At 38.0% G+C, this 15,279-nt stretch overlaps 1 protein-coding gene across 5 annotated transcripts in view; it reads left to right on the forward strand.

The window, feature by feature from the left end:
• Positions 1-15,279, forward strand: part of LOC5565883 (CUGBP Elav-like family member 2) — a 1,005,294-nt gene that overhangs the window by 675,025 nt on the left and 314,990 nt on the right. The gene's annotated exons all lie outside the window — the stretch shown is intronic.

A 15,279-nucleotide genomic window follows, 5' to 3' on the forward strand; every position in this document is an offset into this window, starting at 1 on the left:
GAAAACTCTTTTGTTGTTAACCAAGTTACCTTTACATTTTTCGTCGAACATTACGCAAATATTATGTAGTAGTCCACACCATAATCTTTTGGTCTGTAGATATTAAGGTTGAAATTTTTACAATGACACCATAATTAAGGAAAGTGGACGAGACATTTGCGAGAAATCATGGTTTCAAACTATACGAAAAATGATACACCCTAATGGAAAATGAGAGAAACTTCCTAATGAAATATGTTAACAGTGTTCTACGATGATGTCGTATATCAAATGAAACTAGAGGGGCATGAATTCAGAGGAATTTAATGCCTCTCTAAACAAAAATGAAGACAATGGCCTACGATTATAAAAGAGGTGTTAAAATACTATTGTGCTAAAAAAAGGATCAAATTCAAAATTTCTTGATTTTTTTTTTTTAATTTTCGACAAACACCAATGGAATACCACATGTTAAATGTAGAAAATGGCTTACGATAATGTGAGAAATGTTCCAATACTATTGTCTTCAATATTCAATTAAAATTCTATTTCTTATTTTTTTTATTTTTTTAACAAAAAGGACCACCCTAATGGAAAGTAAATGAACCACCCTAATGAAATATCACATAAAATATGCTTTCAGTGGCCAACAATGATATAGGGTATGTTTCAATACTATTGCCTTGAATTTATCAGCAATTGAATTGAAATCGTTCATTTCAAATTCAATTCACTCCCCCAACTCAAAAATTTACTAAGTCCCAAAAGGTCGATTTTTTCAAAAAAAATTTTTTCCAAATAACACCAGATCTCGACGTTTCATGTATTTCTAAGACATCTGGCATCAAAAAAAAAATTTCGTCCCCCCCCCCTTTGGAGATTTTTCATGGGTCAAAAAAGCCAAACTTTGACCGCTTTGGGGGTCCACTTAATGAAGTCCGATTGAGCTCAAATTTTGCATGGGGACTTTTTTCGAGGTGATAAAACTTTTGAGCACTACCTTTTTTTGAAATTCGAAAAATCGATTTTCATTGGCACCCTAGTAGACATACATCTAGTTCACGCTGATCATTACCCTTTCAGTCGACGCGCGGTTTACCTTCGTCAGAACCATCGCGCTGCTGTTTTGAATGAAAAGCGAGGTTTTTTCAGCAGTGTTGTACAAAATACAACAGCGCGACGACTGAAGTGTTAAAAGCCTAAAATTGAAAAAAAGTTATATGTAGAAATGTATTTTTGAAATTATGCCAAATATCCGTAATGGCAAATGGTGTTATGCCTAATGGGGTAGAGCCTTATTGATATTTATTTGACGTCATTTGACCTTTCGTTCAACGTCAGACCAACAAGGAAGTGAATGCTCGGCAGCAATAGGGCGATATTCAAAACTGAAAAGGCAATAGATGGGTCTTTTTCAGTGGTAGCAAAAACGAAGGAAAGAAAGCACCACGGAAGATGAACTATACACAAAAAGTTATATATTTACATTACACTTGATTTCTAATCACTAGTTTTTCGATTCAGTGTCCTAATTGCAAGAAATTATCTTTTACAATAATTTTCCATACGATTTGACAGTTCTCGACTACCATTCTTGTATGAGCTTGTGTTGGAAGTTTGAGAAATTTGAGAATCCAGCGTAGCGCGATCAGTGGGTGGAATACAAACAACAGTGTCGTCGCTCGTTGGGTCCAGTGAAAGAAACTGAATGTTCGAAAGGTTGTTGCCTGTACTTTTGACGCTGGCGCCAACTGTTAGCGTTTAAGAACGAAATAAACAGTCGTTACCCTTTTCTGTTTATGTTTGCTGTCTCACAGTAACAAAAAGCAATGTTGTGATAGTTCTGGCAGTAAAAAAAAAAAATGTGATCATTGCACTTGGATTTATCTATGGTGATATTTTGTTATGATTGAATCTACTTCAGAAAAATACTTTAGTTTTAGCGTTATCTATCTATATAAATAAAAATAGAATGGTGTTTGTATGTCACGAAATGACTTACGAACGGGGTCAACAGATTTGAATGAATCATTCTCCGTTTTGTTCGTCAAGGGTTCCGACGTGTTTGTGTGTATAAAAAACCCAGGAAATTCACTGGGAAAGTAGGAAAAACGAGAGTGAACGGAACTGTCATTTTGTATGGGACGATCCATAGCGTTTTTTCAACAGCCTACCTTACGCCTGATACAGTGGTATATGTGGTCTACCGTGGGAGCCAGTTGAATGCATCATCAATTAGTTTCCCCTTCCCCTCATTGGTCTGCATTCTGACGTGGCAGGCACCATTGCTGCCTAAAAATATAAGATCACTCCCCATACACTGAGGGTGTCTGTTAATCCCAAGCAGTCATCTGGTTGGTTCCTTGTGTAAGTGCAGCTGATCTGGCAATACTGGAGTAGCAACCACGGGCGGCCAATCAAGCTCAACTCAAGCTGTACAAAAAAAATGTTTTCATTGATTGCACTCTCCATAAATGTAAAAATCGTAGAACATGATCTAGAAAATCGGGTTTCGGGTCATTTGGCCGAACGCCGTTTGGCCGAATGCCGTTTGGCCGAATGCCGTTTGGCCGAACGCCATTTGACCGAAAGGGTCATTTGGCCGAATGCCGTTTGGTCTAAATTGAAAATAATAGATGATGGATAATAGTTAGCATACATTTTTAATGAATTTCAAAGAACAATTTATTCTTAAAGAAGGATAAATCATCATTCATGTACTGCTCTTTAGTATTAGTTCAAGAAATAGTCAATGCTGAAAGAAAAACATCTTAAATGAAAGCAATTATTAACTTCTCTGTTAGCGGTAATAGTAGCCAACTGAGGTTTTCGCATTGCGTTTGTAGTCAGCTTTTGACAGTAACTAAAAGACAGTTTAAGACTTATTCGTCCTTCTGTAGCATCGGTTCGCTTCAATGCTTCGAATCGTATAAGACGATTTTATTCATAGTTCTAGCAAACACGAATTTTGGCTTCTTCTTTTCTCGACGGAGAAACAGTGAGCCTGTTTGACGTTCACTGAATCGTTCGATTTATTGATACAGTCGCCTCTCCACATCTCGATATCAAAGGGACCATCGAAATAGGGAGAGAACGAGACATAGAACAATTTTGTAAGGAATACTAGATTGAAAATCACTCCGTTACCAGGAAAACTAAAAACAGACAGATGTGATTTCGTCTTCGCAAATTGTTTTGAATCTCTAAAATCTAGTCTAGTAACCTTTGATAATGGGCATATCGACATACGGTGAGAAAATTGGGAACGAAAATCACATCGCGATAGGGAGATATCGAGATAAGGAGGATGTGTGAGAAAAATATTCAAATATGAAAGAACAGCCTATGATCAAAAGAAGGAAAAATCTCTTAAAAAATAAAAGCAAGTGTAATGCAAATAATTATTATATCAGTATAACTACAAAGAACTGCCGATAATTTAAAGAAGGTAAAATACCCAATAAAACTATAAGATCAATTATTGCCAATAGCTATGGAATCAGTACAAATCGAAAGAATAGCCTATGTATAAAAGAAGAAAAAATTCTGATGGAAATCAATCAGGAGTAAACCTAGCTCATCGTTGGTAATCCAGAAACGAACCAACCATCATCTTAGAGTCTTGATGCGAGTTCAAAACTTCGTCCTGAATTTACGGATCGTTTTAATTATTCTCTTGGAGCACTAATATAGCGACAAATATGACGTTCGTCCAAATTATCAAAATCAACAAATGAATTAGCTGATTTGTAATTGGGCCACACTTATGACTCGTACTTATCAGCGTTGAAGCAATTTTTTTCGTGATTCTGCCAAACGGCATTCGGCCAAATGACCCGTTCTGCCAAACGGCATTCGGCCAAACGGCGTTCGGCCAAATGGCCGGACACCAGAAAATCGTTCATTTCATAGGGTAGGTTTCATTTCATAGGTAAATACCATTGCTCACCTAGTTTACTATCTCACTCAGTTTTTTCTCAGCTTTTTGATGGTGACCTCAGAATTCTAAACGAGCGGTGCGCTAATGGTGAAAAACGGTTTTTCTAACACAATTCAAGATGGCGGCCAAATTAAAAAAAGGCCGTCAAATTTATCTTTTGTCTCAAATGAAAGTTATATCCTTTTCCTCTATACGATGCCACTAAGTTTGCTATATTTTACTAGGGAAATATAAGACATATTACGTGAAGAAATACCATAGATTTATTAAAATATGAGCTTTTTGCACACTGTTTTCCTAACTGGTGTACGAGGGGTCCACCAATTTGAGAAAACTGAAAGAACCACTCTTTAGTTTTAGCATATATTAGCGATCAGTGACATAAAATTGGAATGCTAACGATTGGTGCCTATTTGTTTACTGTGTGAGATTTAAATACTACTGCAATAATGGGATTGAATACCCTAAATGAAATTGAATCGAGCCTAGTTACTCAACTATTGAAACATATATCTTATGCAGATTGCAAAAACTTCCTGCATATGCATGTTCAAATGCTATGTTTCGTGCTCGATAGATATAATTATCAATTAAATAAAAATTTATCTAAATTTAACTTCACATAAAAAATTGGAATTTAGTACAATTTTGGCGGCTTATAGCTCTGGAACATTTCTGAGAATCAGCACCCCCAAAATTACTGTGTTAATTTTGTTCCGTTTTGATATCAATATGTTACGTAAAATAAAATTTGATATCATTCTGTAGAACTAGAAATCAAATTCTGCTTGTAATAACATTCTTATTGGTTGTAAAGAAATTTCCTGAAGGAAGATGTCGTTTGGGAACCGCTGACCAAAAAAAGCCATTGAGTAACGAGCCAAAGTAAGTGCGATACGGGCGAAAAATTGCTACACTGTCGCCGGTGCTATTTTCTCCGGCTAGATAAAGGTACCTACAATGGGCCTAGAAATTGTGTGTGAAATTTCCATTCAAAGCAACCCTCGCAAATAATGGAACACTGAGTCAATGTGATTGTGACAGAGGTCATAATTGGGCTTACGTGTACTGCCTGTCGTCGTCCACGGCAGAGTTACTCAAGCAGCAGCCCTTTTGACGAAGAGATATATGTAAAATCTCGCTGCTCGACAACGACTTTATTCAATTCGTGCCACCGAGACTTTTAGTATGTATGTAAATTGTTTTGAGGCGGAAAGCTAGCTAACTGACTAAACGCAGGGCAGGGCACGTTTTCACTTTTTATGTCGTCTTTTTCGCGCGGGCTTGCCTCCATTCCGCCCCCTCCTCCCTTATGTCCACCGAACGAAACGCTTTCGTATACGACAATTTCAATTGTTTGGCATTTTAGAGAAGCGCAAAGACGAGCAACAACGCGAACCGACGGGCTTTTAGTGCGCCGATATGCGATGACAAGTTTGACAACGTCTAGGTTGATGGAACACGTCCGACTACGTAAACGAAAATCGACGCACATCGGAGAGGACATGGCTCGCGCTTCTGGCTGACGAGATTTGCTGGCGTTTTTTATAAGGAGGGTGGCGTCCGATTTGCCGTTTTCTAAGTGGATCTAGATTTTTGAAGTTGGCGTTGGAAAAAGAACGGAAAGAAGACACATGAAACGACAGAAACGTGATCCGTTTTAGCAATAATCGGTCTAATTTTGTGGCCTTGACCAGCGCCAACCAATACTCCGGGCAATCATCATATGCTAATGGGTGTTGGTTTTTCTAAATTTTTCGATTTGGGATTTGGGCGAGAGGAAAAACGCGATGACGCCCACACGTTTGCTTTCCTTTTGACACTTTGTGGAGTTTGAGTAGATGCGGGGAAAAAGCACTTCAATGCTAATGTTATCGTAGTCGTCGTTTTCCAAAGAAGAAGACGGTGCTTTTCTAATTGCGCGATCTAAATTCGCACAGAATGTATAATGTGGAAGCACGGAAAGTTTTCGTTTATTTTCTGTTTTGACGCAGTAGTTGGCATTTTAGCTCATACATACATATTGGAACAGCACGATTCAGTGTGCGTTTCTGGCACGTTAGTGTGAATAATATTCAAATTTAAATGCGTCGAATAGCTATTAAAGAGTTCATTCGTTTTGAAGCTAATGTTGTCCTCTTTTAAATAATGTCCGGTAGAATGCTTCAGATTATTCCTATAACTTTCCAGAAAGTTTGTCAAAACTTCTCAAATGGTTCGTAATGTTAACACAGCGTAACAAAAATGATATATTTGCATGTCTCAACGATCATGTTAAGCGTCTCTAGTAGACTTAGGGTTGCTGAAATCTCGGAAATGAGTGATTCCAAGCAACAGCACCAAAATTTGGTAAATTTTTTAATTCATTTTTTTCTATTGAGCTGAAACTTTGCACAGTTTTCCAGTTCCATCTAAATCGTCATTTTCCGATATCAAATCTTCAAGTTGAGTCACGACTAACTTTTCAAAAGGGTGTATGTGAAAATGGTTCAAAAATATTCAAAAAGCTGCACAGCAAAAACGGATCGTTCGATTGTTAGACAACTAAAGAAACAAAGTTAGACAACTAAATAAAAATTCCAAAAAAAAATACACACAGTAAAAAAATTTTTTTTTGCATTAAAAACATAATTTTTGACACAAAAACTCGAATATCTCAAAACCCTATCGGAATACCAACGTAATTTTTTGAGGGAAAACGGTCCATTATATTAGCTATCTACCATAAAAATTTGGTGATGGTAAACCAATAAACAAAAAAGTTATGACATTTCAAACATGTCACAATTTTCACATTTAGTAGAAAAAAAAAAAATCGGTGTGAATTATTATGGGAACCGCAGTTTGTTGCTGATTTTATTGTTAAGGGCCTTGCGTGAATTAAACAAGTCGTTTTCATGTATTCATTAGTATTATGTATATTATATGCATAAATATTATGTATATGTATAAATATTATATTTTTTTTTTGTTTTTTACAAGGGGGAAATCTGCAAACAGATCCCCTGAGAAGATAACTCAGGGAATGCGGGGATGACGCACCAACGACGACCCGCTAAAACCAGCCTATGCACTGTGCATGAGCAATTCATTTAGAATTGCTCAAGTGGTGAACAGTGCATCGACATGACCCTTGGACTCAGACCCTCATCTCCCCGGAACCACCTTACGGTATTTCTTCGGGAAGGGACCAGTGCATATAGCACAACACGTGTAGCAGAAGTAGCCTAGGCAAACTGCTTCTCCTAGCCGACTTAAACAATGTTACAAGGGACCAGCCTCGGCAGGGCTAATCCTCTGCAGCCAACTCTTGGTCGGCGCGCCAGAGACGCTGCAATTCTAACATAATGTGAGTGACAGCAGTAGTTACTGCATTCCAGCACTCGGCATCCGCACACATTCTCTCTATAATATTGTCGGGGGACGTGTCCCCTCCGCATGTAGTGAGCATGCGACCTCTCACAACAATGAAACGGGGGCAATCGAACACGACATGCTCCGCTGTTTCCTCTACACCAGCACAATTGGGGCACGCAGGAGATTCTGAGTGCCCGAACCTATGCAGGTACTGTCTATAGCAACCATGTCCTGACAGAAACTGCGTCAGGTGGAAGTTCACTTCCCCATGGCTTCTACCATACCAATCTGACACATTTGGTATTAGCCGATGGGTCCATCTACCCTTAGTGGAGTTATCCCATTCCTGCTGCCAGCTTCTGAGCGTTTCCTCTTTACACGTGTCGCGGACTCCTCTGGTACCCCTTTGGTTGAAGCATTGAGCATCTTCCTTGATGATGAGCCCGATGGGCGTCATCCCGGCTATGATGCACACGGCCTCTTTAGATACCGTCCGGTATGCACTTGCTACTCTTAAGCACATTATCCTGTACGTGCTTTCCAACCGCTTTAGGTTTCTTCTCGTTATAAGCGCTTTTGACCAGATTGGTCCTCCATACCTTAGTATGGATAGCGCCACGCTTGCCAGCAGCTTGCGTTTGCTGGCAATTACAGCAGAGCTGTTAGGCATCATCCTCGAAAGCGCCGCTATAGCCGTAGATGCCCTTTTACAGGCATATTCAACGTGGCTAGCGAAGCTCAGCTTGTCATCAATCATTACCCCAAGATGCCTAAGGGATCGTTTGGACTCTATGGTGCAATCACCTACCGAGATAAGCGCCCGTTGCTCGGACTTGCGGTTGTTGACCACCACCACCTCAGTCTTGTGACGGGCCAGTCCTAGTTTCCTAGACTTCATCCATTCCTCAACCAGGGAAATAGAGTGCGCTGCTGTCAACTCTACTTCCTCCATCGATTCACCATAGACCACTAGGGTGATATCATCGGCGAAGCCAACAATCTTAACACCCGTCGGAAGGGGCAGCTTCAGTACGTCATCGTACATCGCATTCCATAACAGCGGGCCCAGGATTGAACCTTGAGGTACTCCCGCGGTAATTCGAACGCTTTTCTGCCCCTCCTCTGTGTCATACAGTAGAATCCTACCATCAAAATAGCTTTCTAGAAGCTTACACAACTGCACCGGTACCTTGAGGCGGTGAAGCGCGTGTGCTATTGCTTCCCAGCTTGCGCTGTTGAACGCATTCTTCACATCCAGAGTGACAACCGCGCAGTAACGGATGCCGCTCCTTTTATGCTCGATTGCCACCTCAGCTGTTTGAACGACCGACTGGATGGCGTCCAGAGTAGATTTACCTTTTCTGAATCCAAACTGGTTGTTGGACAGGCCGTCCGCACTCTCCGTATACGGTACTAGTCTGTTGAGAATCAACCTCTCCAATAACTTGCCTGTCGTATCTAGTAGACAGATAGGTCTATACGCCGACGGGTCACCTGGTGGTTTCCCCGCCTTTGGTAGTAGCACCAATTTCTGTCGCTTCCATACATCCGGGAAGATTCCTTGATCAATGCAGCGTTGCATCGTGGTTCTGAACATGTCCGGATCCGTGTTCACTGCCGCTTTTAAGGCAACATTCGGGATACCATCGGGTCCCGGTGCCTTGTTTGACGCGAATGATTTCACGACTTCTGCCAGCTCTTCGTTCGTCACTCTCGCCACTTCTTCTTCTTCATCTGCCGCATACGGCGCTGGGGCCATGGGCTTATGGGATGGTGCGGGAAAAGTACATCGATTATCGATCGCAGCAACTCGGGCGATTTCTCTTGGGGCGCTATGGCTCCTTTGGTCTTAGCCATTACCACTCTGTAGGCGTCACCCCATGGCAGGGTGTCTACTACCTGGAAAAACCTGGAAAACCTGGAATTATCAGGGAATTTTATTCAACCTGGAAAAAACCTGGAATTCTCAGGGAATTTTGATCACAATCAGGGAAATTACTTTGAGGCAATAATTCATGATAGAATATGTTAACGACAATGGATTTTTGCGTCATAATCCAGAGCTACCATTATTTGCCAGAAAACTCTCTTAATTCGAAAAAAAAAATTCGGCTGCGCCGCTCTCATGAGCACTATATGAGCTATTCAATGAAGATCCTTTTAAGTATGAATTTTTATCAGCTTACCAAAACATGATTGATGTTTTTTATGTCTCTCTATTTATTTAGTGAAAGATTAACATATCAAGGGCTGGTAGCAGGTTTATTTTAGATACCATTTTTATGCAAGTCTCTAAAAAGTCTTTATTTTTGATAAAAGGGGTCTGAAGTCTCTATTTTAACCAAAATAGTCTCTAAAGTCTCTTTTTTCCATTATCTTGCTTGCAGATAATTAAGATACAAAATTTCTTCTCATATTTCTCGAGAAAACTTTCAGGAATTATCCTTGTGGTTGCTCCAGAGATTTCATCATTCCTCTACCAATTTCTTCAGCAATTTTACGTAGGATGCTTACAAGAATTTCTCCAGAAATTGCTTCAGGATTGAGCATTTCAACGTTACTACCTCTAGTAATTTTCTCAGGGTATTCCCTGTGAACAAAGTCTATCCTAGGACTTCTTCCAGATACTGTTTCACTAATTTTTCAACCGAATTCTACAGTCGTTAATCTAAGAGATATCCAAAGTTTCCCACAGAATTTCTTCCAAGAAAACCCGACAAGAATTTCCACGCCATTTCATCTACGGTTATTCCAAAGAATAGCTCCAAAGTTCCTCGAGGGGTTATTCGAATGAATCTATTAAGAACATTACAAATAATTCCTTATATTCGACCTGTTTCCATTATTAAGTTTCTTTAGATTTTTTTCTAGAAATTTCTCCAGCGTTTTTTTTTTTTTGGTACGGAGATGAACCAGCCTAGGGCTGAAAATCTCCTTAATAAAGCTATACTAATAATAATAATAATCCAACGTTTTTTCCAAGGAATTTTGGAGTTCATCCAAACGTTTTGAATGAATTCTCAAAAAATCCCCATGGAATATTGAAAAGATCATTTACATTTTTTTTTAGGAATTCCGTCCTGTTTTTTCAGGAGTTCCTTCAAAATATCCTGCGAGATTTGTTTTTTTCTTTTATATTTTTCAATTATCTTAGCAATAATTTAGCAATAATCTTGGAAATCTTCTAATAGTTCTTCAAGAGTGACTTTCTAAAAACCTTTTCCATCAAAGGTGACCTAAGAAATTACATAAGTAACTGTAACAGAAGGTACCCTAAAATTTGCTTTAGGAATACGTCACGAATTTTTCTCAACAATTTCTCAGCATACTGGAAAATTTCATTCAAATTTCCACGAAGAAAACTCCTGGAAGAATGTTCGAGAAAAAAGTTGCGAAAACTTCCTTGAGAAATCTTTTAGAATTAATGGAGGAATTTCCGAAGAAATCTTTGGAGCAATCTCTGGAGTAATTTCGGAAGGTATCTAAAGAACAATGTTGTAGAAATTCTTGAGAATTTGGAATCATCTGGAGAAGTTATAGCTGAATATTGTAACATGTTTTAAACGAGAGTCTTGAAGGATGTTTGTAGAAAAACTGATTGAAGAATCACCGGACAAAATCCTAGAGGACTAAAGGCTTTTCGAAAAATATCTGAAATAATGGAAATAATTATAGGAATTTCTGATGGAAGCCCTGAGGTATTGTATGTGATATTTTTTTGGAAAAATCTTGATCCTATTTTGAGATACCCAAAACAAAACATTTGGAGGAATTCCTTAGGAAATTCTTGGAGAGTGAAAATCTCAAAAAAAAGATATCAATCAATCCCCATCGTAATGTCGTCATAATACATGTTTGTCATTTACTGGCATATACCAGGTTTGTTGGTATGTCGTCGTAATGTCACGAGAAATTTGAAAAAAAAAGTTTAAAATATTCTCAGAGAAATATGTGGTCTGATCAAACTATTCTATCCTGGTTCCTGTTAGGTCTCGTTTTGCTTTTTGATTACTGTTTCGTCTCTTTTTGATTACTTTTTAGTGTCTTTTTTTCTGGAAAGAGGTTTCTAAATTTCCTGTTTTCAAGAAACTCAGTCACCACCAGCCCTGCTTCATGCACAATTTTTAAAATTATTGGAAAATATTCGGTTTTAGAACAAACGATTTTCGAAAATAATTCTGGAATTTGTACAACATTAACCTTCCAGTCGTCGCGCGGTTTGCCACCGTCAGAAACACCGTGCTGCTGTTGTGAACGAAAAGCGAGGTTTTTTCAGCGGTGTTGTACAAAATACAACAGCGCGACGACTGAAGTGTTAAATTGAAAATTTCGTAACAATCCTGAATAATTTAGAACTTTTCCGAAGGGAATGCGAAAATTCAACATTTATTTTAATTACCACAGTGATATGTTATATGATCGAACGCGATTACCCAGGGGCTCGATAATTCGTGTTTCTATTTCCGAAAAAAAATGGATCGGGATCCAAAAGTTTTACGGATTATTTGTATTAATTTAAATGGGTATATGTATATCTACTTAAATATGTAGCAGATGACCGTGTTAATGTTAAGATATTTTAAAGAATTTGGCTTTTATGCAGATCAGAACTGTATGATTGCTTGCTAATACATCAATAAACTTAGTATTTATTTTAAAATATTACCACAAATCCAAATAAAGTTTTACTTTGTTAGCATGTTCATATTGTAATATTGGATATTGGAATCGCATCAGCATGTTTTAAATAATGTTCAGAAGTGTATAAATAGCTATTAAATTGATTTTTTTTTTAAATTTGTCATTTGTTTGTTTTAGGGCCCTTTTCTTCACCTTCGCTTAAGCCGTAAACCACGTTAAACCCATATAATAAAACTAGATTTAAGACCTAAGTGGGGGTGAAAAAAATCATAGACATATAAAATTAGAGTATTTCTGGAACCTGGATTTTTTTTTGTAAACCTGGAAAAAACCTGGAAATATCAGGGAATTTCATTTCGGTAAACGAGTAGACACCCTGCATGGACTAGAATTGGCACTCTCGCATAGGCTTTCAAAGCATGCCCGTTTCCGACTCTTGATTTCCTTTTTGAGAGCCAACTTTGCCTCTCTGAATGCTGCACCGCGTTCCTCTCTTTGTGCTTCTGTGCGTGCGCGTTGCATTCTTCGTCTAGCCCGAAGGCAGATTGCTCGAAGATTTGCAATTGATTCGCACCACCAATACACCGGCGGCCTGTTTTCTCTAGGAGGGGCTTTTCTCGGCATGGAAGCATCACATATTATATGTATATGTATATATGTATAAATTAAAATGAATTAACAGATTACACGAAAATAATTTTTTTTTTACCAGGATATTTTTTTTAGAGTATGATCGATGAGTTTCTAAATGTTATATATAAACTTTAAAAGTTTTGGATTTGGGTATGCGTTATGAGATCATGAAAACATTTTATTAATACTTATTTATTCATTTATTGTTATTCATTTTTTTTTTACAATATTGAACACTTTTGCATCATTATCAGTACAGTTCGAGTATAGTTTTGCTTTAATTTTATTTTCTGACAATGGAATGAAACAGTGAAATTTTTGCGTTCCTTGGATCGTTTTCGCGTTATTATATTGCTCGCTGAGCTCTGATGCCGTTAATTCGTACTCTTCAGTAGTAGTAAAACAAAATGATAATTTTGTTAAATCTTTTTCTTTTCTGCGATTCGCCCAATCAAATAGTTCTTTTGCAGTTTTAATTGGATGCTCACGTTCTTTGGCTAAACTTGCTCTTGTGGCCATGCGCTTTATGGTTCCTCCAATAGCATCACAAGGACCTTTGCCATGTGACGTAGCAAAGAAATGCCATTCTGCATCAATTCCGTACTTTGATTTAAATTGACATAGGCTCGAAAAATTCTTACGGTTTTTGTACTGCGATGCTGCTCCATCAGACATGAAATATATCTTTCTGATTTCTTTATCCTTATCAACGCGTAAAAAGTTAATCATTTTGGCAATGAACAAATTTACAGATACTGAGTCGTGTCTTAAATCTTCGGAAATTACAATAAAACTAAAATGTTCAATTTGCGTACTTCCATTGAAATAAATAACGAATGGATGAATTGTAGCTTGTTGTACGTTCCAGTGGTGGGACTGCACTTCATCTTGCAATACAAAGCTATAGTTTTCAGAAAAATCACAAATGACTAAAAATTCACCATCTTGTAATGTATTTTTCGTATTTTTTAAAAAGCGGGATTGCTCTGTTTTAATAAAGTCGTGAGGAATTAAACTTTCTAATTTCAAGCAAAAAAATGACACAAACTCATATACAGGTTTTACAATAGTTTCTAGGTCACACCTATCCGTGGTCACCCATTGCTCAAATGATAACTGATCAATATAATTTTCTTCAAACTCAGCGAATAAAGTATTTTCCAATGAAGAAGAATCTGGACAATCCGAACAAGATCGTAGATAGCAATTTGATGTTGTATTTTCACACAAAAGACTACCAGTTAACATTTTAATATCCTTTGATAAATTGATTCTTTTCAAACTATGTAAGATTAGGTTAATATTTTCGTGTGCTGTGCACACACAAACATTATGTGTTCCTGAATTGGATAGAAGCTTGCATTGCCTTGGACGAAGACTTGCAAATGAGGAAAAACCTACCTTAATATTTTCGTTAATTTCCTTGAAGCGTGTATACGCTTCTTTCAAAGTAGTCATCATTAATCGTTTTTGGATTGCTTGACGCTTTCCACCTTTTTTTACAGATACATAATCTTTTTGGCCAGGCATAGCTCTACTTACTTCATCGTCTTCAAAATATTGAATTATTTTTTCTTTTGTCTCATCTGTTAATGAAGTACTCGACCTAGCATTTTTGGTTGCAAGACAGTTATTTTTGAATTGTTTTGCCTCTTTTGCTGTATTTCTATTGGTTTTGAACTCATCAATGGCGTCTTGAATAGACCACGAGCATGGCAGCATCGACAAAATCAATAATTTTTCTTTCCTTGTCGTGGCTAGATTCGAGAACCTTTCCTTCATATTCATAATTACCTCATCGTAGTCTGTATTTTCCACATCCTCAGGTCCTAATTTGAAGAGGTTTCTTCGTACAGCTTCGTTGATTTCACGGTATTTTTTCTCGGGATAATTGACGTAACCCATCTTCGTCCATTTAATCGGAGTCACTTTTATTCCAGCTATCCCTTCGTTGAAGCGTTCGATGTTGACCTTCTGGATGCACTCATCTTCTGATTGATTTGTTGAAACAGATGTCGCTGATGGTACCGTGGCAAGACTGTCTGCACTTGGTACTTCTGGTAACTCCTCAGTTGTTGTCGGTGCATCTAGTAATTCCTCAGTTGTTGTTGTTTTCGAACTTCCTGCAACCTGATCCACCGATGATGTACAGATTGCCCGTTTGTCAACGTTTAAACGGCAGGACGTACAAATGCGTAAATTTGTATTCAATGTAGACATTGGAGCATAACCAGCCGCTTTCAGTTTATCTATGGTGCTTTCGGTGAGATTTCGTAGCTCTTTCGAACACTTTTTTTCTGCAAACGGCCTGCAACAGTTGAGAAAGCGACTACTCATGTTGCTCGTTAGATTTTAATAAACAAAATCACTTTTATGTTTTTACTGACTAGTTTGGTGTCGTTTGCTTGACTGAAGAAAAATTTTATAATTAAATCTTTTAAAACCATAGTGGTAGTATATTTTTAGCTTTTTCGTGAGTATGTTCATGGTGTGTACCTATCATGTTTTGATGTTGTTGAAGTACTCGCTTTCTCCCAAATATGATTAACAAAGTCTATTCTCTACCAAGGCGGGTCTATACCCAGGTGTAATCAGATTTTAACTTTGTGGAGAAAACCAGCGCCAAGAAAACCGACCTGCTTTACGTATACTAGATCACCAGGGTATAGACCCGCCTTGTTCTCTACGAGGTAAACTTTTTGCAGGTAAACTAGTCGTATACTTGTATA

This window comes from Aedes aegypti, chromosome 2, assembly GCF_002204515.2.
Source record: "Aedes aegypti strain LVP_AGWG chromosome 2, AaegL5.0 Primary Assembly, whole genome shotgun sequence".
NCBI classification, from domain to species: domain Eukaryota; kingdom Metazoa; phylum Arthropoda; class Insecta; order Diptera; family Culicidae; genus Aedes; species Aedes aegypti.